This window comes from Rhinolophus sinicus, chromosome 1 (genome assembly GCF_057876585.1).
Source record: "Rhinolophus sinicus isolate RSI-liver-muscle chromosome 1, RSI-T2T, whole genome shotgun sequence".
In the NCBI taxonomy this organism is placed as follows: Eukaryota; Metazoa; Chordata; class Mammalia; order Chiroptera; family Rhinolophidae; genus Rhinolophus; species Rhinolophus sinicus.
This window is the reverse complement of record NC_142501.1, coordinates 134338999-134365827: the sequence shown is the minus strand read 5'-3', so window position 1 is coordinate 134365827 and position 26829 is coordinate 134338999. Positions and strand designations below refer to the sequence as shown.

Genomic DNA, 26829 nt, shown 5'->3' with positions numbered 1-26829 from the left:
TCAGGCAGCAGTCAACCATGGATTGCTTTGTAGCTCCTCCCAGGTACTCCCTGTCCTGTCACAGACATTGGCTGACCTAGCCCTGAACCTGAGCCCTTCCAAAAAGGCTCCAGATACAACATACTTGGAGGTTGGCTCGGCTACTGCAGAGCACCACCGAATTAGCCCCAAAAGTAGCACACACAAAAGGCGATCTCAACAGACACCAGAGTCCACTGGGGTGAATCCTGTTTCATGGGTTGAGCCCCCTGCACAGAAGCCCATAAGTTGTGGATGTGACCCAGCCCCACAGACAGTCAGCCTGAGGGTCAACAACATCTACTGATGTGCCAACAGCAATCAAGTCTCAACTATAACAGGAGAGCTCACACAAACCACACAAAGGACACTCCAGGAGTTCCTGGCTCAGGTGACCAGGAAAACAGTACCACTGGGCCCCACAGGGTACCTTCTACATAAGGCCACCCAGCAAAACTGAGAGACATAGCAGATCTACCTAATACATAGAAATAAACACAGGGAGGTAGCTAAAATGATGAAATAAAGAAATACATCCCAAATGAAAGAACAGGAGAAAACTCCAGGAAAAGAACTAAGTGAAATGGAGGCAGGCAACCTACCAGAGACAGAATTCAAAACACTGGTTATAAGGATGCTCAAGGAACTTAGGGAAAACTTCATCAAAGAGATGGGATGCATAAAAAAACAAAAACAAAAAAACAACAACACCAGAAACCATAAAAAAAAAACATAGTTAGAAATGAAGAATACAATAACTGAAATAAAGAATGCACTACAAGAAATCACCAGCAGACTAGATAAAGCAGAGGATCAAATAAGAGATTTGGAAGACAAGGTAGCAGAAGACATCCAATCAGAAGAGCAAAAAGACAAAAGAATCCAAAAAATGAGGATGGTTTAAGAGACCTTTGGGACAATATCAAGCATAACAATTTTCACATAATAGGCGTACCAGAGAGAGAAGAGAGAAAAATAATGACTGAAAACTTTCCTAACCTGGTGTAGGAAATAGACATACAAGCCCAGGAAGTACAAAGAGTCCCAAACAGGATGAACCCAAATAGGCTCACCCCAAGAAAATTATAATTAAAATGGCAAAGGTTAAAAAGACAAAGAAAGAATCCTAAAAACAAGTAGAGGAAAGCAGTTATTATACTTATGTACAAGGGAGGTCACATAAGACTGTCAACTGATTTCTCAGCAGAAACTTTGTGGGCCAGAAGGGATTGGCAGGAAATATCCAAAGTGATGAAGAGCAAGAACCTACAACCAAGATTACTCTATCCAGCAAGGCTATCATTTAAAATCGAAGGACAGATAAAGAGCTTTCCAGACAAGAAAAAGCTAAAGGAGTTCATCACTGCTAAACCAGTATTACAAGGAATGTTAGAGGAAATTCTTTAAGGTGGAAAAAAAAAATCATATATATGGATAAAAAAATGGCAATAACTACATATCTATCAACAATTACTCTCAATGTAAATGGATTAAATGCTCCAATCAAAAACAGAGGGTGGCTGAATGGATAAGAGAAAAAAACCCTTACATATGCTGCCTAAAAGAGACTCACTTCAGATTGAAAGACACACACAGACTGAAAGTAAAGGGATGGAAAAAATTATTTCATTAAAATGGAAAAGAAAAAAAAAAAGGTGGAGTAGCAACACTTATGCGAGACAAAATGGACTTTAAAACAAAGGTTATAACAAGAGGCAAAGAAGGACCCAGTAATCCCACTTCTGGGTATTTATCTGAAGAAACCCAAACACTGCTTCGAGGGGACTTGTGAATCAATATAATTCATTGCAGCATTACTCACAATGGCCAAGATGTGGAGGGAGCCTGGGTGTCCATTGATGGATGAACGGATAAAGAGGAGGTGGTACATATATACAATGGAATATTGCTCAGCCATGGAAGGGAATGGGTTCTTGCCATCTGCAGTGGCATGGATGGACCTGGAGGGTATTGTGCTGAGTGAAGTATGTCAAACAGAGAAAGACAGATGCAATATGATTTTGTTTATATGTGGACTCTAAAGAACAAAAGAAACAAACACATTAGAAACAAACTCATAGATACAGAGAACATTTTGATGGTTGCCAGATGGGAGGGTGGTTCAGGGGATAGGTGAAAAAGTGGAAGGGATTGAGAAGTACAAATTGGTTGTTACAAAGTAGTCATAGGGATGTAGGGTGTAGCACAAGGAATATAGTCAATAATATTGTAATAATTATGTATGGTGTCAGATGGGTACTGGATTTGGGGTGATAGTTGGGAGGGGAGTTGGGGAAGAGGGTGAAAAAGGAGAAGGGATTAAGAAGTACTACTTGGTATTTACAACATAGTCATGAGGATGTAAAGTAAAGCATAGGGAATACAGTCAATAATATGGTTATCATTATGCATAATGCCAGGTTAGTCCTAGATTTATATTATACAAATGTCTAACTATTTTGCTGTACACCTAAAATTAATACACATAATATGGAATATCAACTGTAATTGAAAAATTAAAAGGAGGGGGAAAGGTGAAGGGCAATAAGTGGGTCCAAATTTCTGGATGTAAAACAAGTCATGGGCTTATAAGGTACAGCGTGGGGAATGTAGTCAATAATATTCTGATAGCGTGGTATGGTGTCAGATGGTTGCTGGACTTAGCACGGTGATCATTTCTTTAGGCACATAAATGTTGAATAACTATGGTGTACACCTGAAACTGATACAAGGTTGTATGTTAGCAATATTTTTTAAATAAAAGTCTTTTTTAAAAAAGACTAGCTCTGCTCCAATGTGTAGCCTTTATTCCCTTGTCAAAAATATGTTGGCTCTGTTTATATGGCCTATTTCTGGGCTCTCCATTCTATTTCATTGATCTGTTAGGCAGCACTAAATACTGCTCTTATGAGGCTCTCTAAAGTACTATTTATCTCTGCGCCATAGTCTTATTTAAGCTTCAGTGCATGTCCTTGTCAATGTGTATTCAAAGCAACACTACAATCTTACCACCTTTCCTCTCCCCATCTGAATATTTGCTGCAGTAACCTAAAAAGCTGACCATTTTCCCAGCTGGGTTGGTCCTGGACCTTTGGAGTCTCATTGGTTCCACTTTCCACTCAGCTACCAGATAATGAAGGACCAATGCTATATTCTTTCTGCTCTTCCCCAAACTCAATAATGTAAATTTAGGCTTTGAATTCCTGAGACAAATGAGACTATTGCCCCTCAGATCAAATAACCTGGTATTTCCACCTGGAATAGATTGATTCCAAATTATTATAGCTTTCTGAATCCCCACTGGCTGTCCAGTGTGGAAGGACTGTAAATATTCCCTGGGGACTCCCACACTTCACAGGGCTACTATTATTCTACAGGGAGGCAGAGGATTTATCTTTCTCTATTTGCATGTTATCTCCAAGTAGGCTAACAGCCTGGCACACACCTTGCCTTCTCGTGACCTTAGAGTAATAGGTTACAGAATATCTGTCCTGAGATAAAAACTTTAAATTTATCCAAAATATTTTTTATTGTTTATTTTTCTACATCTTTGTGAAGCTACATATTAGGTCTCACATTCCTCTTGAGTTAGGCATGAATCGTCAGGTCCATCGTAAAATACACACAGTCCTTGGATGGTGATGATACATTAGATAACCATTTGTAATACTTCCGTGCTGAAGTATGTTAAAAAATAACAACAACAAAAAACTTGTTTCAGAATGTATAGCAATGGCATTACATTATGAAAAATCTTGACAATAAGGTCCATTTCATCAAGATTTCTCAGCCAGATGAGGATAAAAGGTGCTGGGAGTCAAAAACAATAAATATGTACTAGCTTGCCTAAGGAAGAATAAAAATGGCTATTTATGCAAAAAAAAAAAAAAAAAAAAGATTTCTCAGCCAAGAACAACAAAAAGATAGAATTAAAACAACATTACTGTAGATATTTAATTATACATGAGAGACACACAGGATTGATGCAGCAGATCCATTTGATTTAAAATAAATATGCTAATGACTATTTAAATGTGTAGGCTCTCCTTTTCCCAGTTTCTATTAAATTCAGTCAAAGAGAGTATTGAGGAGACTAATTTTGAGATAAAGAGTAAAAATGTTAAGATAGAAGACATAATTAGGAGTTATCATTTCAATCAAATTTAATTTTCAGAATAGCTTACTTCTCTATGAAAGAAATGATGAACATGAAATGCTTTAGAATTGGTGCTGTATTGACATACCTCAACTCTCAGTAGACAAGGATTAAATCAGTTAACTATGTCTTTTTAATACTCCATAAGATTTAATGTGACCATGACATTTTTGCTTTCTCCTCTATTAGGTGTGAACTCTACTAAAGGTTTATAAAGGTGTTTAGGGAGAAACAGAATGCAATCTTTGCCAGCCTGACTAAGAATTTATAGAGGAGGATTTGTACAACTCAAGTCAATAAAGTCCTCGAAAGGAGTAATTGGAACATCTGGAATCAATAATCTCATAGGAATCGTTTCCTCTCTTCAACTTCTCTTTTCTTCTGCTTCCTGGCAAGTTATCCAGCCAACGTCTCTAGGAAGTTGTATTTCGTTTGAGAACTGAAATATTGTAGAGATGGAGCAGCAACATCACTTTAGGGTTGGAATGAGATCAACTTTGTAGAGATTTTAAGAGATGAAAGTTGGAAATAAATTCATTTTATGTGTATTTTTTTCAATTACAAAATAAATGGAATCATTGTAACAATGACATTTAAAAAATCATTGTTTAAATGAGACAAACACAAATCTTAGAAATGAATTGGATTTGAAGAGAAAAGTTAGAATCATGTGTTGATTTGTCTCATTTCAATGAAAATCCAATTGTTGAAATACAAAGGACTATTTCACCTAATCTCATAAAGCACAATAATAGTGAGTTGAAGAGTCAAATCAAGAAATAGCAAAAAAATAAAATGAATACCGTAAGTGAAAATGAGTCTTTTACTTCCTTCTCTTTTGAATGTGGTATCACTACCTATCCAACTGCTCAAGCCAGAAATAAGTCATCCTGAGTCATTTCCTTATCATGAATTTTTCTAAATATAATTAATAAAACTGAGAATTTGGAGTAATTTTTTTTGGTATTTAGTTTTACTTTGATTTTGCTTTTTAGATTAGCAGACTGTAAATTTGAAGAGAGCAGAAGTGTCTGCTTGTTTTCTTCCCAGTGCCTGAAACTATGCCTGTTATTGTTGGAGGTACTCAATATTTGTTGCAAAGTTTACAGATTATATCAGTGACACCATCCAGCAGGAAAAGATGCAATGAAATCAGTCTATATTCATCACAATAAGGCAAAAGTGCACAAAAGGTTGTCACCTTGGGTGAGTTATGTAACCTTCCTAAACCTAAGTTTTCTCACTTGCAAAATAGAGGTTACTAATAACACCAACATCACAAGATTAATGCACCAATTACTGGTGTTCAAATCCTCTCCTCTCTCTTTTGTTTTCTCCTAATAGATCCTCATGGGGGTAGAGAAAACAAGAATGGTAGCACAACCAAGAGGAAATGGCAGTTTTCGTTGTGGCAAGAAAGTAAAAAATGAAGTAAAATGAAGAAAAAATGGTAACATGGCTCACTGGAGCAACCAGAGTCTGACTGAGATGAGGTTAGGAGTGAACTGAGAGTACCCAGGACACTGTGAGTGTCGGACAATGTGTTCCAGACGAAAACCATTCCTTGAAAATAGTTACCTAGGGAGGTAGGCCCTATACTTAAACCTAAACAGACCCATCATTCAATAGCAACGGAACTAAACGTGTGAGGGAATTCACGTGCCTCTGTTTATAGTGGTGCTTATTTGGGCTGAAAGTTCTATCAAGAGCATGATCGGTTGAAACTGTTACTGACACCAAGTCCTGAACTGGCTGTTCACTTAACAATTTAACATAAGGCAAATGTTAATGATAGCATCAATTTTATAGCCTGAAGTGATTGCCACTAAAACCTATACGTAAAATGATTAAAGTCCTATTACTACCATACAGAACTGTCAACCCAGCATGACCATTACCTGTTGGGAACTGGAATCTCTAGGAATATGACAGACAGAAACAAAGAAGAAAGCAAAGGAAAAGGAACACATATACTTGAAAAAAATCATAAACACGAGTCTTTCCATATCTGTGATCAATCCCAGAATCACATTTTCAGATGCACATAAAATTAGATATTTTTACCCTATTGCAATGCTTATTTCATTATTAATTACAATTTAAATGTTCATTCCAAGAGCAGAGGACATTGTTTATTCATTAGCTACTTTGGATATTTACATATTAAGAGATGTTTAAAAAGGTTCCACTCCAACAGAATTTTCCTAAATAATGGGGTTATCAGAAGGATATAAATAAATATTCTAGAGCATTCATTTAACTCAGAAATTTAAGTTAGTTCTGCCAAAGTAATATAACATAAACTCTGATTAATGAATAAACATCAATGTTGTTTTACAAAACGTCATGTTAATTCTGATCAAAATGTGTAGTCACTGTGTTTCTGCTTAAAAACCATAAAACCTTATTGTCACCTGTTATTTATTTCATAAAAGTTACTTGTAAAGATTGATGACATTTGAATTACTCTTTATTTGTACTTACAGCCCAGGGAGTTAAATGGAAATACTATCAGCATAGTCTTTAATAAATTTAGAATATTTATTTCCAGTTCTAAGGATCCCTTAAAATACTTTGAGATACTTAGGTATCGGATATCTGTCAACAACTTGAACAGAATGATATGTCAGTTCCATAAATTTGAAATAAATTTTACTTTTTCTGTTTTATTATGGGTCAACAGTTTTAGAAAATATTTAGTTTTGGATTTTCATTAATTTTTTACAGAGTAAAAGTTCAACAATAATTGTTACATTAACTAAGTGTGCCTGGGATCATTTTTAGATTTTAATGTTTTAGAGCAGTTTTATTTTAGTTTACCAAATTACTGCAATGATAATAAACATAGTTCCTTTTTATCCCACACCCAGTTTCCTCTTTTATTAACATCTTATATTAGAATGGTACATTTAAATTTAATTTAAAGTTAACTCTGATCACCTAGCCTGAGGTAGTGCTTGTCAGGTTTCTCCACTGTAAAGTTACTCATCTTTCCCCTCCCTTTCCATACTGTACTCTTTGGAAGAAAGCCATTGTATACAACCCACACTTAAGGAATTGGGGAGTCATGCTCTACCTCCTTCAGGGCAGAGTATCTACATAAATTATTTGGAATTCTCTGTACAAGAGATTTGTCTATTCACTTCTATTTTAAAATTTATTCTATCATTTATTTATACCGGTAAAGACCTATGGATGTTTATTTTATATATTAATTATAATCCAATTCTACTTTATTTTCTTACTCAAATTGTTCCAGCTTTGGCTATTGGGAGATCTTTCAGTTGGATCCTCTTTCTGCTTGACATATCCCCATTACTGTGGTTTTTTTTTTTTCCTTTTGAGTACTTTTTTCTTTCTGTCACTACAAGATGCTCCAGGCTCATCTTGTGTGTTACCTGTTCCCATTCCAGAATAAATCGTTTCTTCAAAGAGATCTAGTTCCTCTTTTGGAGAATGATATTAGAAGCCAGTATCTGGGTACCAGGTACATTTATTGCTACCAGGGAGTCATTGATCCAGGCCTTCTCAGTTGACATAGCAAGGTATTATACGTGTGTATACCAACCTGCATGTATACATGTATCTTAAATATATTTATATATAACCAATCTGTAGCTACATATGGGCTAAACATGAGTTCTTAATACTGTCTCCACTCTAATCCATTACTCATAGGTTATTCTAGTCTCTTCTCATTGCTTATCTAGAACTTTCCACTACAAGAGTGAGAAAACTGGTTCTAACTACCAACCATTCACTTCCTTAATTGTTACATTTCAGTCTAAAAGTATAATAATTTCAGAATCATTAACCCATAACCCTGTGGGACCAACTTTGTTAACTAGACTGCTAGTGTACATAACTAGTGTTTATGTACAAATCCTTTGGCCCTTAGTCTAACAGAATGCACTCATTTCCAAAGTTACTTATGTCAGCACAATATCCCCATTTGCCTCCAGTGAAGTTGTTTCAGATATTTGTAATACATTTAAACTACCTTGTCACATTCTGCATTCCATCCATTATATGAATACACCACAGTTTATTTATCCACTCACCTATTGAAAGACATCTTGGTTGCTTTCAGTTTTTGGTGATTATAAGTAAAGCTGCTATAACTATTTGTGTGCAGGTTATTGTGTGGACACACATTTTCAAACCAGTTGGGTAAATCCCTAGGAATGTGACCGCTGAAATGTGTGGAAAGATTAGCATTGTAAGAAACTGCCAAGCTGTCTCATAGTGGCTGTATGATTGTGCCTTCCCATCAGCAGTGAATGGGAGCTCCTGTTGCTTCGCACTTACACTAGAAATGGCATTGTCAAGTTTTTCTCTTTTGTTTCATTTTTGATCCTTTGCCATTTTTAACAGGTATGTAGTGAGATTTCCTAGTGTTACTTTAATTGCAATTTACAGATCAGAAACAATGTTGAGCATCTTTTCATTTGGAAGCTGAAACCAGAAGCAACCTGGATTCCAGCAAATCATTGTGTTTCATGCCAGACTGAATTCATGAAATGTTTCACTAATAACACTTGAGATATGATTTGGATCATAAAAAAATTTCCTGTCACATAATTGATAAGGTCATCAAAGCTCATGCAGGAGCCATGATGGCTTTTGTAAAATCTTCCTTAGTACCTGTCAGTATGCATGATGTTGCTGAATATTATGAAGTTGAGAACACACCGTCATTCCTTTTTTTCATTGTTTTTGGTGAGTCAAGGATATATCCAGTAGATCACCTCCAGGAATCATAGGACATCTAGGTATTAGTGTAAGGTACCTCAAAAAATGTTCACTTAGTTAAGAGAATACACAAATGCACTCCCAGAATGGATAAATAAGTTGTTCTCTTTTGTATATTTTTCTGGTGATCCTAGTAGCAAATATATGAAATAGAGTAGGAATTTTATCAACGAGGTTAGAGAGGTTTGAAAATAAAAATGTTACTGAAAATCACTGATAATTACAGTGTGAAATGAATCTTAAATTTCAAGATTTTGAAATTCTCTTTTCAAATTACAGAAACATTTTTATTTTGTAATAAAGACATTATTTTGATGGAATTTTAGATTGGTAAAAGACAATTCTGACAACCCATTTTGAACTAGAATGACATAAAACCGTATTGTATTAAATTATATCATTTTATATGAGCTGGAATGTTTGTTAATTGTTACCTGCATGACTATACTCTGGTAAACTCCTACAAATTAATTACCTTAATAATGATTGGGTTATATATCCTTTCTAAAAAGAGCTACAAGTTTTCTTTTTAAGAAATATTTTGAAACTGTCAACAAAATGAAAAGGCAATTTATGGAATGGGAGAAAATATTTGCAAATCACATATCTGATAAGGGATTAATATCTAAAGAACTCATAAAACACAATAAAAAAATCTTATCAAAAAATGACCAGAAGACATGAAGAGACATTTTTACAAAGAAGATATACAAATGGCCAACACGTACATGAAAAGGTGTTCAACATCACTAATCACCAGGGAAATGCAAATCAAAACTACAATGAGATATCACCTCACACTTATTAGAATGAGTATTATCAAAAGACAACAAATATCAAGTGTTGGCAAGCATGTGGAGAAACGGAAGCCTTACGCCCTACTGGTGGGACTGAAATTGGTGCAGTCACTATGGAAAGAGTATGGAATTTATAAAAGGAATTCCATATGATGTAACAATTCCACTCTAGGTATTTATCTAAAGGAAATAAAAGTCACTTTCTTGACAAGATACACGCATCCCCATGTTCACTGCAATATTATTTAAAATAGCCAAGACATGGAAACAATCTAAGTGTCCACTCATGGATAAATGGATAAAAAATGTGGTATATATAATAATAACAATTATATATACACATATACAATGTATATATATACACACCATGGAATATTCAGCCATGAAAAAGAAGAAAATCTTGCCATTTGTGACCTCATGAATGTAATTTTAGGGCATTATGTTAAGTGAAATAAATCGGTAAAGTAAGACAAACACTGTATGATCTCACTAATTTGTAGAACTAAAAAAAAATAAAACTCATAGATACAGAGAACAGGTTGGTAGTTGCAAGAGGCAGGGTATGGTGGGGTGGGGGCAAAGTGGGTGAAGGTGATCAAAAGTTGTAAGCTCCAGTTATAAGATAAATAAGTCCTGGGAATGTAGTATACAACATGATGATGGCATTTGGTAATACTGTGTTATATATTTGAAGATGCTGAAAATGGAAATATTAACAATTCTCATCATACAAAAAAAATTGTAAATGTGTGATGATGGATGTTAACTTACTGTGGTGGTCATTTCACTCATATACATATATTAAGTCATTATGTTGTACATCTGAAACTAATACAATGTTATATGTCAATAACAGAAAAAGAAAAGAAAAGCCTTGGGGAAGAGTTCAGAAGTGAGATGTTAGGATATCAGTGGGAGAAGACAGGAGAGCAGGTCATTCAGACTGGAAGAGTCAGCATCAGTCAAGACATGTGGGTCCCAGGGATGGGAAGAGATTGGCATAGAATGCTGAGAAGCTGGCACATGAGGTGATGCACTGTGCAGTTGTCAGTAGGACTGAAGAGGAAAATCTAGGGACAGACTAGAGGGGTGTCCAAATTGCAGCTCGTGGGCCAACTGCGGCCCACGATCCATTGTTAATTGGCCCACAGCAAATTCCAAAAATATATTTAGTTTACTTAAATAAACCAGGTGAGGCAATACGTACTTCACCTTGCGTGAGTGGCCCAGCTGTTTGTGTATTTTACCACATATGGCCCTTGGTGAAAACCGTTGAAAAAAGTTTGGACACCCCTGGGCCAGAGGAATTCATACCGTTAGCTAAGGAAGCTGGACTTTCCCCAAAGACTAGATAGGAAAGACCAAATTATAAAAGCATGTGGTTCTTTGTAACCATCATTTTCTTTTTGAAAGTAAGAAACATCTAAACAAAAGCAATGAATAATAACCATAGAATTCTTTCTTCACTGATTACATATAATTTTGAGAGGGAAAAATTAATTTCTACTATGTGATGCAATGGCCCAGGAGTGAGTAGGGCCAAGTTCTAGCTGCGGTTATTTGAAAAAAAGAAAAGTTTCTTCCATCTTTCCAATCATGTTATAATATATTAATATATGTACAAAGATTGTAATATAAAACACAAATAGACAATATGTGAAAATAGACATTTTTTATGTTATGATTGAATTTTCTCCCTAAAATTTATCTAACAGTGATAAAAAGATGGCCGATTTTTACTGACATATAAGAATTAGGAATAAGCACAAAATAGTAAAAATAAAGTAAATAAAAACCACAAAAAGAGGCATTACAATAACTTGAAATGTTTTTACAGCTGCCAACATCATACAATTTCTTCACAAAATCCTTTTTACTTATGTGCTAGGCAGTAACCTCAGGAACAATTAGGGAAGTATGTTTCTTTGAGCTGGATAATTAAATGTCAAGAAACTCACCACTCAATATGTAATTCACTCAACATCTTGTTTGAAGGAGTCAGTGTTCATACATAGGATGGATTGAATTCCTAACAACATCTGGCATGAGCAATGGACTTGGCCCTCACCATAATAGCATTACATTCATAGTCGGAATGACAGCTAAATGGATGGATGGAGCTTGTCTCGAATGGGGCAGATTCATGACTACAGCATAATAAATCAGAGTGTTATAACCTCTGGTCGCATACACCCTGGCCTGTTGCTCCTTACAAGCTATATCAGGGGATATGGAATAAATTCCTGTTGTCAGATCTAATGGTGAAAGATTCTGGCTTCTAACTTACTGGGAAAGCAAAGTAGAATTTCCATTCCAATAATCTGGATCAAAACACTTCCTGATCGCTGTGGTCAATTTATTCTGTCATTTAATTAAACCGAAAGCATTGCAAATAGTGTAAGTAAGCAAAAGAAAGACTACCTCTTTAACCTTGAAAACCAGTCCTTGAGAAAAACATCTTATTAAGTTGGTTAAGTTCTAGGACATGCCTTGCAGAAGGTTTTCTCTAGGGTGTTTCTCATGGGTTAAATAGGGATTAAAGCAAATGGCAAACAAAGTCACAATTAGAGCTACAAGAGAAATTGAAATACTAGAGCAAATTCATACAAAGTAATAAAAAGCAGAATTCCCAGCACAGAAGCTCTCCCACACAATGAAAAAAATCCAAGATCTGGGAAAGGGAATAGCAAAACAACTCATATTATTTTTATTTTTCTTTAAGCTTGAAAAGTTAGCTACGTATGTTCTGAGTTGAAGGCACTTGGATGTTGGGAAGAAATATTAATTGATTTTTTTTAAAGTTTGAAAATTTATTCATTTCCCAGTATATCTCTTTCTTTTACTTCAACACATGCAAGCTTTACCAAAGCCCAGAATAAATGAAAGGAGAACTGCAATAATAACATGGCCTGTTGATGGCTAACCATCACACTTACGTGCATCCAAAATTAATATTTCATTGTGATAGTGAAATGCCCTTGTCACCACACACTGCCAGGATTTAAACTACCCTAGTTTCACAAAATTCCCTAAGTAGAAGTGCAATCGAGCTGATGTTGAGAAACATTTGTAGGTGTCTACTGTTCATGTACACTGAACGAATAGCTCTACATTTCTCTGCACTTTTCATTCTCTCAGGGTTCTGAAGACATGATGATATGCCTCAAGAGAGTAGCTGTTTCCTGATGGAATGTATTTTTTACGGAAATGTGCATAAGCTCAGTGGGGAGGTAGACAGCACACTTTTCAGGAGAGAAACGAATTAGACTACATGACATAATGACTGCTTTCTGTAGCACAGTGCACAATGTGAACTCTGTATTTCAAAGCACTGAAACTATAATTTGGGTGTTTTTAAGGTTAAGTTACAACAGCCTCACTAGGAAGAAATCTTTCAGGAGGCATTATACAATTGTTACATATTTGAAAAATAAACATGAGGGTTTTAGCATCCTGAAAGTTGTTCTATGGCACATGTTCTGGAAAAATGCTGTAACTGAACAGAGAGAGAGAGAGAGAGACAGAGAGAGAGAGAGAGAGAGAGAGAGAGAGAGAGAGAGAGAGAGAGAGAGACAGACAGAGAGACAGAGAGAGATCTTTACTGATTTTTTTCCAGTGAATTAAAATTACTCAATATGTAGAGTCAATAGTGCTTATGAAAAATGATGTCTACACAGATATAAAACCTGCAAATCTGTATCTTGATTTTTGCTTCAACTGGTAAACTCAGAGCACTTTAAAGTTTTTTAAAACATTTAATCGCTGATAATATTTGGGGAGATTTTACAACTAATAACATAAAAGGAGTTATACACAATATTTATTAAGATGTTCTGCAGAGCCTTTTATCTACCAGGACTCAATTGTTTTTTATTAAATCTTTAATGACTAAAGCACCACCAGCATTTCAAAAGTGTTCTAAGATTTTCAGAACTGTGTATTCAACTGCGAATACCAGGATATCAGTATAAGTATTCTGTATGAAAGAGAAAATATTGTTTTGCATATATGTAACATTTTAAGATGAAGGAATAAAGGTGATAGAAAGACGATACCTTCACATATTGTTTTTAAATTAACAATTTGTACATAATTCATGTATGTGTGTTAAGGGACAGTAATTTTAAGATTAATGAAACCCCTCCGTTTTATGTGTAGATGGACAAAACATCCCAATTTTTAGGGGAAATAGCTCATTTCTGACTAATTATCCACATTAGCCTATCAGAAGATGAAAGAATATACCAATAGTTTTTATTTAATTATTTCATCTGCTGTTAGGCACTATTTTTTAGCAAATATTTCACAACTTTATTTCGAAAATATCAAGTGATTTTAATCTGCCATTTTGTAGTGTACATGGTACCGCAAAATGCACATGACAATTACTTTTCATGTCAGTGATTCTAGAATCATAAAAATACAGTTGAACAAAGACATAAAGAGGAGAGCCAAGTGAAATGTGTTGGTTTCTTTCAGTCTAAAGTTTTCTGATGTAGATTTTCAAAGAAGCCTAATTTCAGTATAACTGCATGTGCAGTGTTAGAAAGCACATACTATCCATTCACTGAAACACTAAAAATACATTATTTTTAAAATGAGATAGATATATACCTGTTTTTTGAAGTATAACTTTATCGAATGTTAAAGAAAATATTATTCTAACACTTGTTAAAACAGTAAAGCAGACTTTATTCAGGACTATTGAAATAGGTGTTAAGATTATCAAAGTAGGGGAAAGAGATTGAGTTCATCTCCAAATCCAATAGGAACAAGCGGGGATTTATAGCCAAGGAGCAAGTGATGGGGGTGGGGTGGCGGCATCAGTTTTCCAGACAATTATTGAGAGAGGACGTCAAGGGCAGGGGAAATTCTTGTTAAACTGACCTAACAGGATTCTTGCTGATTCAGACCACAGTGATCATATATTTGCTTGGGGATGTTGGGGGTGGGGTTGGAAGGGTGGGAAGTCAGGGATTTGATCGGATATCAAGGTTGATTAGATCTCATCAATGGGAGGATTTTCTCTAAACTAACTTAGCAGGATCTTTGCTATAACTGGACTCTACAAGGATGAAGGTGGAAGCCCCAGGTTGAGGCGTACTCTAGAATAAGGCTAGAGGAGCCTGACTAAAGTTTATTCGAGGAGACAGTCTTGTCACACTTCACAGAAATAAGGTGATTCACTGTATTCCCAATACCTACAACAGTGACTAGAAAATAATGATTCACTAAGTCTTCATTGAATGAATAAATAAATAAATACATGTATAATTTCATGTGCTTTTACTTCTAGTTAGTATTTCAAAATGTATTTTGTGACATTATTTCATTAGATGCATTTATAATAATAATGTAAAATATTCCAGCTTTGAACTTATTGATGTTCAAAGAAAATACATATAGGATAGAGCTTCTCAATTTGAAAACCAAAGCTCCATTCTTTCTTTTCTTTCTCTCTCTCTCTCTCTCTCTCCCTCTCTCTCTCTCTCTTTCTGTCTTTCTTTCTTAGTTTCAGATGTACAAAACAACATAGTGATTAGACATTTATATACCTTACAAAGTGATAACCCCATCTGACACTGTACATAGTTATTACAATGTTATTGACTATATTCACTATGCTGTACTTTATACCCCCGTGACTATTTTTTTAAATTATATTTGACATTCAATATTATTTTATATTAGTTTCAGGTGTATAGTGTAGTGGTTAAATATTTACATAATTTATAAAGTGATCCCTTTAATAAGTTTAGTACACACCTGACACTATACATAATTTTTTTGTATTATTGACTATATTCTCCTTACTGTATTTTACATCCCTGTGGCTATTTTGTAACTACCAATTAGTACTTTTCTTTTTTTTTTTTTTTTTTTACTAAAACCCTCAAAGAGATTTTGCAATTTGTGCTTTGTAATCCCATTTTTTCAATCCTCTTCTTTTAAGGACCTAATATTCTACAGGAGAAAGAAAGGTAAATAGAAAAGTAAGTAAACAGATAAATAGAACAAACATGAATACTTTTTAATGTATTGAAACAAGTAAAATGTAATATGGGTCTGGTTAAAAGGAGGGGTACTCAGAACCCCTTGAAAGAGTCAGCCATGTACCATCCTGGGGTGACTGCTCCATGCAGTGAGGCAGTGTATGCAGAAAGTCGTCCCCAAAGGATAACGGTCAATTTCAAGGACAGACTTGCCTGTGTGGTTTGACAATAATTATCAAACAGAAAGTGTTTCAAGGTCAAGTCAGCGAGGTAGCAGATTTTGTAGAGCTTATAAACCATGGTAAGGCGTTTCACTATATAGAATTAAAGAGCAGAGAAATGAACTGAAGTCCATAGGTGACAGCAATTTTATGAGCTCCATGAGTGAGGAGGCTCCCAAAAAGATAAAGTACAAGGAAATAGTTGAAGTTGTACAGGGAAAACTAGATGAAAGTGACAGCCAGCAAAGGAGAGAATTTTAAGGAGAAAATAGCTTGTCCAGTGTGTCAAATACCACTGAGAAGCCAAGAAGCCAAATAAAATAAACACATAAGACTGTTCGTTGGCCTTGGAAATGTAAAAACTAGCAGCTACTTGAGCCTATTGTATTCGTTTGCTATAACAAAATACCATAGACTGGGTGGCTTAAACAATAGATATTTATTTTCTCAGAGTTCTGGAGGCTAGAAATCCAAGGTCAAGGTGTTGGCAGGTTTAGTTTCTCCTAATGCTTCTCTTCTTGGCTAGCAGATGGCCACCTTACTATGTCCTCACATGGCCTTTTCTCTGTGTGCATACATTCCCAGTGTCTCTCTCTCTGTGTCGTAATCTCCTTTTCCTAAAAAGGACACAAGTCACACTGGATTACAGCACACCTTAACAACCTCATTTTAACTTAATTATCTCTCTAAAGGGCCTATCTCTGAATACAGCAACATCTTAAGGTGCTGGGCTTTAGACTTTCAACATAGGAATTTTGGAGGAACACAATTTAGTCTATAACACCTATATAATCAATTCTCATTAATCACAGGTTCCATATTCATTAATCCACCTACTTGAAAAATGTATTTGTAACCCCAAAGCCAATACTCACTGTGTTTTCATGGTAATTTGTGTGTATATGCAGGAGAAAACTTGACTCTCCTAATGTTTATGCTCTCAGCTGAATTCCAACAAGGTGACACTCTGTCTTCTTGCTTCAGCTCTCATACTGTAAACAAGTGTCCTTTCATTGGTCTATGTAGTGTCACTGTTTTTATGCTTTTCATTGGTGATTTTCAGCATTTAAAATGGCTCCTGAGTGAAGTGCTGAAAGTGCTGGCTTTTGTTCCTAAGGCTGTGATTGTCTTACAGAGAAAATGTGCATATTAGATAAGCTTTCTGCTGTCCTGTTATGGTGCTGTCGGCCATTATTTTAATGTCAATAAATCAACAATGTATATTACATTATGTGTCTTTAAAGAGAAACACACGTAAAACATGATTATGTACTGATCAGTCGACATAATGTTACGGACAGAGGCTCACAGGAACCTAACTCTATGTTTCCCAAGAGCTATGGTTTACTACTCACTAATTCAGTATTTGTCATAACTTGATAGAACATAACTATTGTATATACTGAGGACTATGTGCCACTAAAAGAGGAGAACTGGACTCTCAGGTCTCTGGAAGGAATCACTGATGGAACAAGGTCTTCAAAGGAGTAATGCATGACAGGTCCAGGGCACAAGTGCCAGTTTAAGATGTGGTCAAGAGTCTGATCACCAGTTCTACTGAGACAGGGGGCTGCCACCTTAAAAGGTGCAAATGGGAACAACTTTGCAGGCAGGGTTGCACTGTGACTGGCCCTAGACATTTTGTCCTCACGGACTCCATAAAAGATGTTAAAAATTATATTGGATATAAAGGTGAATATACTAATATCATACATTAAAGCATGTTCTTCAACCAAAAAATTCTCTTTTTTTCCCTTCTGATTTCAAAATAAATTAAAACATTTCATAGGTTCCTGAAAGTGTTGTGGGGTTCTGGGCACCATTCCTCATAATTAAGTCAGCCCTATTTGTAGATACCAAGACAGTTAATTAAGAAAATTCTTACTCAGTGGTTTCAATTTTCTCAGTGAAGTAGTAGTCAATAGCTACTCTAGAAGAAGGACATGAATTATAGACAGAAAAAGGGATTCATTTCAGCTGAAATTTAGAAATGCAAGAAGGAGCTTGCCAAGATCCAAGTGAGGTTCTTCAGCCTTCACGATTACTTGCTTTTTCTTGAGTAGCACTTAACAGCCTTGGGTAAGGACTGGAAAGGACAATGTTAGATTATCCAGGTTTATATTTTGCAAGAGATATTATACATACAAATTTAAGATATCAGATCAACGGGGAGAAGGTGAAAATGTAAGGTACTCTGGGAGCTGGGTTAACCGAAAGCAAGGGCAAAATTAGTCTGACAGTTTAGGATAAAATGTAGCTGTCTGGGAACTGTATTCAATTTTTCTGTTTTATGTTTTACAGAAGGTTTTGGAGCAACTGAATAATAGAGTCTTGGGAATAAGAAAGTAAACGAGCTGTGAGAAGCTAACCATAGTGAGTGTGAAATTATAAGAAATCAGTGGTGGAAATATTCCAGATTGTACTAAAATCCAAAGAGAATGAGTTGTTACAATGAGTGGTAGTGAAGATCATTCACATGAAGGACTTCAACAGTTATAGACTGGAAAGTTGGATAAAAATTGGCCTGAAAAATATAACAGGCCTGGAGAGGACATCCTGGCACTGGGGGCCAAAACAATTGATGCATAAAAAGGGGAAAGACCAAAAAGTAAGGAGATGGCAAGAAAAAGACTCTGTTATGCCAAACAGAAAAAAAAAAAAAAAAAAAAAAAAAAAAAAAAAAAAAACCCACAAAACTATATTGTTGCATTTGTTCTTGTTTTTTTTTTTTTTTTTTTTTTTTTTTTTTTTTTGGTATTCTTTCCAAGCTTGCTAGCAAATAATTGAGCAGCAGCACATATAAGCAAGGAAAGTGACAGCCCTGTGTCTTATTCTTGGTCTGCTATTGTTTGGAAAATAGGATAATAAATAACTTATACTTGAGAAGTTTGCAGGAAATAACATATTCCTTTGGATTAACCAGGTTTCTGCCAAGACTTGGAAAGAGAGGATGTAATAAAAAGAGTATAGAGCAATTTTATTGCAATGGGGAGGGTATGCAGGTGAAAGTCTTGATCTGAAAGTAAGCAAAGGAAAAATGAGTTTGGGAAGAACAATATGGCCAAGTCAGAGTAAGAATATAGGAGAGGTATATTCCTGTAGTTCGTATTTTTAATGGTAGTCTAGGATAAAGGCGATGAGAAGTTCTGTGTATTTCACTTTTAACCGAAAACTATGGCATGAAGATACTTCTCTGCCTACAAAGACAGATCTACTACTGGATGGTGTCAAGTCATCAATGTTTGCAACTCTAAGGAGGTCATTTTTCTCAGTAAAGTTTTCTCAGCATCATAAGAGGAACAAAACTCACTGGGTTCCCAAGGAATCACATATACCGTGTTTCCCCGAAAAGAAGACCTAGCCTGACAATCAGCTCTAATGCGTCTTTTGGAGCAAACATTAAAATAAGACCCGGTATGATATGATATGATATGATATGATATGATATGATATGATATGATATGATATGATATGATATGATATTAATTTACATTACATTACATTACATTATTATATTATACCCGGTCTTACATATTACATAAGACCTGATCTTATAGTAAAATAAGACCCGATCTTACATTAATTTTTGCTCCAAAAACGCATTAGAGCTGATTGTCCGGCTAGGTCTGATTTTTGGGGAAACAAGACAGACATCAAGAACATGCATGTGGATGGTAATAGTGTCCTCAAAGTGCTATTATTTTGCACTTTCCTTTGGACAATTTTTGGATAGTTATTTTTTAATGAGTCAAGCTGAGGCCCTCACTACCACTTAACGTTGTTTCTATCAAAATTGATGAAAAGTTCAAAACATCTGATTTTATAAATGAACTTTCAGAAACAAACTCATTTATAAGCAGAGGGCATATATTGCCAAGATTTATGGTATTGGTGGTAAAAGAAAAAAAAAAAAAGAACCGTACTAAACCAGAGAAGTCAATATTGACGTGTGTACTGAGGAATACTCAGTGAAACATCTTTGTTTCTTTGGTATCAGAAACTCCCAGTGGAATGATCTTTTCTTGGATGATTTGTGAATAATTTAATACACGATTTTAAGTAGTAAGTAATTACTTTTCTTGGCATGAGGTGCTTCAGGAATCATCCTGGTGTATGTGAATAGTTTATCCTTCCAAAGTTATCATCTTTTGATTTTCTCCAAAATAATTTATTACTTATCAGTAATTATTTGACCTTGCCCAGCACCTAAGTCATTTACTTTTATTTACATAGATGGGATATAGTAGGATTCTATGACCACCCATCTATCTGTGTAGTTTTATGGTAAGAGAAAATACCCTGAAGTCAACAAATGTTTCCTCTCCAGTTCATAGCAGCACTTGAAATTCCATCATGAGATATATATTGCTTTAATTCCATTGTTACTTTATCTTACTTTATCTTAGCTTATGTGGTATTAAATTATGATGATAAATAGCAGAAAACAGCACCCTTCATAGCTGGGCACAGTGATCACAATGGTGAAATTCGCCAGGGCATCAGATGTCAAGCATTGCTTCTCAGTGGACTTCTTAGAGAGGCTTCAGTGGCTCTGTAAATGTTGAACTCAACATTTTTATAATTTTATAGGGTAATTATTGTTATAAAACTCATTTCTCTGACCCTAGGGCATGAGGCCTGATAGTACAAGGTATATATATGTGTATATGAGATTGGAAAAGAGAACAAAATGGATGTCATTTCTTATCTGTTCAATGATTTGCTCAACCACATATCCTCACCCATCTTCCTTCTGCACTACTGTTTACATTTCTGTAAGGAACATGAACAACCAGACAAGGAGGGAGAGCATTGCCTTGTGGTCCTCGTCAGTTTCAGTTCCCATTAAATAAACCTTTTCTACTCAAATATGGGCAGGGTATGGTTAATACCTAATGAAGTCCAAAGATGTGTCCTGAATTGGGATGCAATATTTAAAAAGAATGTATGCCTCAGGATGTATGCATACAAGTGTGTGTGTGTGTGTGTGTGTGTGTGTGTGTGTGTGTACGCATCTCTGAGGATAGGGGTTTGGAGGCAAAACATTAAAGGATAAGATATGCTTCAAAATAGAAGAAATATGCAAACAAATGGAAAATAACAAGCTTTCTTAAGCTTATAGACACTTGGGATTACTGTTTTTTTACGCTCCAGAGGTTGCTGCAGCACATGAAATGCTGTTTCAGCTCACATATGTTATGGTTTATCTACCTACAAGCTAACCTGGTTGACATGAATTTGTGCCCACAGCTCCTTTAGACTCAACCCTATTTTCCACTTGGACCAGGTACATGTCTAATTTTTCTAGGACATATCCATTCAATAGTGTACTACTAAACTGGCTCTACAGGGGGGAAAATAAAACACTCATTTGTATCACTTTCCAATTTCCATAGTGTAAACTCTCCCATTTTTGCCGATTTCAAGCTATTAACAGTTTAACAAACACATGGCAAAATTCCTGAATATTGAACAATTTGCTCTCTAGAGCCAGTATGAGCCATCTCCAGCATATCACGGCCCTATTGTCTTTCAGCATTTACAGAAACAAACAATCCTAATTGCTTCATACAGAATTTTGTGTACATTAAAGGATACATGCATTTAATTCATAAGTGATGTTCTAAATTATTGTTGAATCTATAGTAAAGAAAACCATTCTAAAAGAATGAAACATTTGCTTTTAAAACCAATATATTTCAGTACTCTGAAAGAGTTATTGAATGAGCACTTCACCAAAATGTAAGACTTTCTTCAAGGTAGTAAAATACAAAGGTGACACGATTAAACTGACATATTTCACACATATGCAAAAGATATTATCATTTTAACATCTCTACTATTCCTACTTCTTAGAAATGTTAATACTTTATCAGGTGCATACTAGTTTGCTATTATTTAAATGTTATTTCTGTTAATTTCAGGTTTCCCTCAATTAAACTACAAATTTCTTGAGGACAGAATCCAGATGCCAGTTTGCATCCCCTGTGTTAACCAGGGTTCTCCAGAGAAACAGGTCTGATAGGAAATAGATGATAGATTAGATAGATAGATAGATAGATAGATAGATAGATAGATAGATAGATAGATAGATAGATGATAGATGAAAGAGAAAGACAGAGGGAGAAAGAGAGATAGAAAGAGAGAGAAAAGAGAAACAATTATAAAGAATTGGTTCACATGACTATGGAGGCTGAGAAGTCCCACGACCTGTCTTCTTCAAGCAGGAGACTCAGGAAAGTCAGTAGTACAGTTCTGTCCAAGTCCAAAGGCCTAAGAAGCAGTGGATACAATGGTGTAATTTTCAAGATAAGATGAGTTGTCTCAACTTAAGCAGTGAGACAGAAAAAAATGGAGATGAATTCCTCCTTCCTCTGCCTTTTGTTCAGTTCAGGCTCTCAATGGATTGAGCCAAACAAATCAGAATGGTGAGGGCCATTTACTGATTCCATTGATTCAAATCCTAATCTAATCTAAAACATGTATTCATATACATGCCTGGAAATAATTAATCTGGGGATCCTGTCGTCAGTCAAGTTGGCACAAAATTAACCATCACAAGTCTACCCCTCGTCAATATAGTACTCATATATTTCTCCTTCACCATATTTAATCTCCAAATAATGACAGCAAGGTCATAATTCTTCCTAACATGATATAACTATCTTATGTACAACTGAATATAGAAGAGGTAAAGTCCTTGAGTGATGTTTACTCTTCTTCTTAATCTCCAATAACTTAAATACTATCATATAAATTTAACAATAATTTTTGTTATATATTGGGGTAGTCCAATTTCCCCTTCATAGTCAGAACCAATCATCCCAGCCAACACAGTATCTTCCTTCTTTGCCTATAGATTCAGAAGCATGAGGAGACCAAAGTGGTCAGTGGCAGTCTTAACTTTCAGTTCAGTGGAATCATTGTTGTGTCTCTTATGGAAGCATTCTTCCCTAGAAGTTATATGTCTAGGCCAGCAGAGCATAAAGTCATGGGAACAGGATGTTAAATTTTGCTAATGGGTCACTACGGGTGATAGTGAATGGTTCATTCCCATTTCTACTCATTGATTCCTGAACCTGTGAATCCTGGCTATCAGAGAAACTGCACCATACATTGGATGCTGATTCAGAGAATATACAGCCTTCTGGAGAAACTTGCCTCAGCTCTGCATATTGTTGGTACCTTTTGGTACAACTTTCAGCCAAACAAATGAATAAACTGTTAGAGCCCTAACTTCCTGAACTGCAACAGTAAATACTGAATGCTGAGTGAGCCCATGTCAACAAATCCAGCCTGGTCCAACTTTATGCTCCCTCCACTATAATTTCACCCCCTTTGTATTTATTCCCAAACATGTTCCTGGATTTGTCTGTATAAATTAAAAAACTGAAGTAGTCATTTTGGGACATAACATACCTCCTCATGGGTTGTACATTGTACCTTACCTTGGGGGCCTGCTGGGACTTGAGTCTAATTACAGATGTAAAAGAAAAGAGGGATCGTGGGATCGTTTTCTTTTCTTTCTTTTCTTCTTTTTTTTTTTTTAAGGAGGGTGCAGCTCACAGTAGCCCATGCGGGGATTGAACCGGGAACCTTGGTGTTATTAGCACCACACTCTAACCAACTGAGCTAACAGGCACCCCACTGTGAGAGTATGTTTGAAGAAAGTAAGCAGTGTCTTGAACAATTTATTTTTAGTTTCATGCCATTGTGGTCAGAAAATATGCTTGATATAATTTCAATCTTCTTTAATTTATTGAGGCTTCTTTTATGGCCTAACATATGTTCTATTCTGGAAAATGTTCCACATGGACTTACGGTGATAACTTATTTAGCTATATAAATGTTGAACAACTATGGTCTACACCTGAAACTGATATAATGTCATATGTTAGAAATATTTTTTAATAAAAATCTTTTAAAAAGATACATCTCTACTTCAGCGATTACTGTTTTGATTCTTCCTTTGTTTTTTTTAATAATCCAAGCATCACTCAGTCAATATTTAGTTTGCATTCCATAAGCTCTACAGGAATCACTCCAATTTAAAATATAATGTTCTTCAATGTGAAGAGTTTTCTTCATTTGTTACACCAATAAGTTGACCAGAAAATGCAAAACAAAACCAATGTATTGTTTTTTACATTAAAATCCCTATTATATCTTTACAAAATGTTATTTTCCTGCATTATCTCTAGAAGAGAATGAACACGATTATCATAGAATCATTATTTTAAGTTTAACAAAATTGTAGACACATTGACTGAAATCTGAACAATTTTTGTTTTTACCCAAATGAAAAATGTTTCTGAATAGTGGTGCTATTTCGGCTGGAAGTGTGTGAGACACTCTTCTATATGACATTTAATCCTCCTAATATATGCAAATTATTTTTTAAATCAACAAAATCTCTCACCTTTAAAGAACGCTTTTACGAACGCTATATAAAAAAAGGAATAGTCAGCTTTCTATTATAAGCTGTCTCTAGTTCATTTAGGTGCTTAAGTAAACAACAGACTTTTCAAAAGACAATTTTAACTCAATGCTATTGTGGTGCAGAATGAACTTCCAGCAGACACAGCCACTATGGATTCAAAGGAGAAGACAAGGTTTCCACTTAGAAGACTCTGTATTTTCCAGCCAAGGAAAATGTGACTAGAGCTCAACTGTATTAAAAGGAAGGTGGGTGGAGTGACTGTGGATGCCCAAGTATAAACTAATATGTTAAAAACCTGTATTGGAATCATTTCTGAAATGTGTTTTGTCTGGCCATTCTAGACTGCTCTGCCTGTTTCATTTGCCCTCTTATTATCTGTTCCTTACACCTAGATTTCTGTCATCTAACTACTTTGAAGTCCAAAAAGTTATGTTAAGATCCAGGCTCTGGCAGATATTGTGTGTATAACTGTAGGCATGCTAAATAACTTCATAGGGCATCAACACATACTGCTATTAAAAATAAGGCTAATGATCAACTCACAAATTTATGGAAGGAAAAAATGAAATGACGTAAAAGAGCTTAGTATGGCATTCAATAGAAAATAAATATTGCTTTTTCACAATGGGTTTGCCGCCAGAATACAGGTGTTGTGAAAATCACTGCTGAATCTATGCCAAAATGGGGAAGAAAAAGACTCATATCAACATCGTTGCCATTGGACACATAGATTTGGGTAAGTCTAACCACAGCTGACCACCTGATCTACAAATGTGGTGGGATCAACAAAAGAACCATCATAAGTTTTGAGGAGGAGGTTGCTGAGATGGGAAAAGGCTCCTTCAAGCATGCCTGGGTCTAAGACAAACTGAAAGCTGAACGCAAGTGTGGGATCACTACTGATCTCTCCCTGCGGAAATTCGAGACCAACAAATACTGTGTGACCATCACTGATGCCCCAGAACACAGACTTTATCAAAAACACTATTATAGGCACATGCTGACTGTGCTGTCCTGATTGTTGCTGCTGGGGTTGGTGAATTTGAAGCAGATCTCTCCAAAACTGGGCAGACCCATGAGCAAGCCCTCTGGCTTACACACTGGGTGTGAAACAACTAACTGTTGGTGTTAACAAAATAGATTCCACCCTACCGCCAGAAGAGCTATGAAGAAATCATTAAGGAAATTAGCATTTACATTAAGAAAATTGGTTACCACCCTGACACAGTAGCATTTATACAAATTTCTGGTTGGAATGGTGACAACATGTAGGAGCCAGATGCTAATATGCCTTGGTTCAAGGGATGGAAAGTCACCCGTAAGATGGCAATGCATTGGAACCATACTACTTGAAGCTTTGGATTGCATCCTGCCACCAACTCGTTTAACTGACTAGCCACTGCATCTGCCTTCCAGGATGTCTACAAAATTGGGGCTATACCATTGTCCCTGTAAGCTGAGTGGAGACTGGTGTTCTCCAACCTAGCATGGTGATCACCGTTGCTCCAGTTAATGTTACAACTGAAGTCAAGTCTGTTGAAAGGCCGCATGAAACTTTGAGTAAAGCAGGGACCATGTGGGCTTCATAGTCAAGAATGTGTCTGTCAAAAATATTTGTCATGGCAATATGGCTGGTGACAGCAAAAATGACCCATCAATGGAAGCAGCTGTCTTTATAGCTCAGGTGATTATCCTAAACCATTCAGGACAAATCAGTGCTAAATATACCTGTGGTGGATTGCTATACAGCTCACATTGCCTGCAAATTTGCTGAGCTGAGAAGATTGATCATCATTCTGGGAAAAAGCTGGAAGATGGCCGAGAGTTTTTGAAATCAGGTGCTGCTGCCATCATTAATATGGTTCCTGGCAAGCCCATGGGTGTTGAGAGCTTGTCTGATTATCCTCCTCTGGGCTGTTTTGCTGTTCGTGACATGAGACAGACAGTTGCTGTGGATGTCATTAAAGTGGTGGATAAAAAGGCAGTTGGAGCTGGCAAAGTCACTAAGTCTGCCCAGAAAGCTCAGAAGGTTAAAGAAATATTATTCCCAATACCTGCCACCCCAGTCTTAATCAGTGGTGGAAGAAGTGTCTCAGAAATGTTTGTCTCAATTGGCCATTTAAGTTTAATAGTGAAAGACTGGTTAACAATTACAATGCGTCGTAAAACCTTCAGAAGGAAAGCAGGACGTTTTGTGGATCAGTTAGGTTTTCTGTATGGCGGTTTGTAAGTTATTAGTTTTTAAAATCAGTACTTTTTAATGGAAACAACTTGACCAAAATCTCTCACAGAATTTTGAGACCCATTAAGACAAAATTTAGGGAGAAAAAAAAAAAAAATATTAGACGCATTCTCCCCCTTACTGACTGGGGAAACAAAGTGTAGTTATATAACATTAAAAAAATATTCCTCTATCCCTGAAGATAGCTCTTTTGCCATTTTAGAGTGTAAA

General features: G+C 35.8%; 1 pseudogene; it reads left to right on the top strand.

Moving 5' to 3' along the window:
- Positions 1-26607, top strand: part of LOC109452626 (elongation factor 1-alpha 1 pseudogene) — an 82718-nt pseudogene extending 56111 nt beyond the window's left edge.
- The last annotated feature ends 222 nt before the right edge of the window (positions 26608-26829 follow it).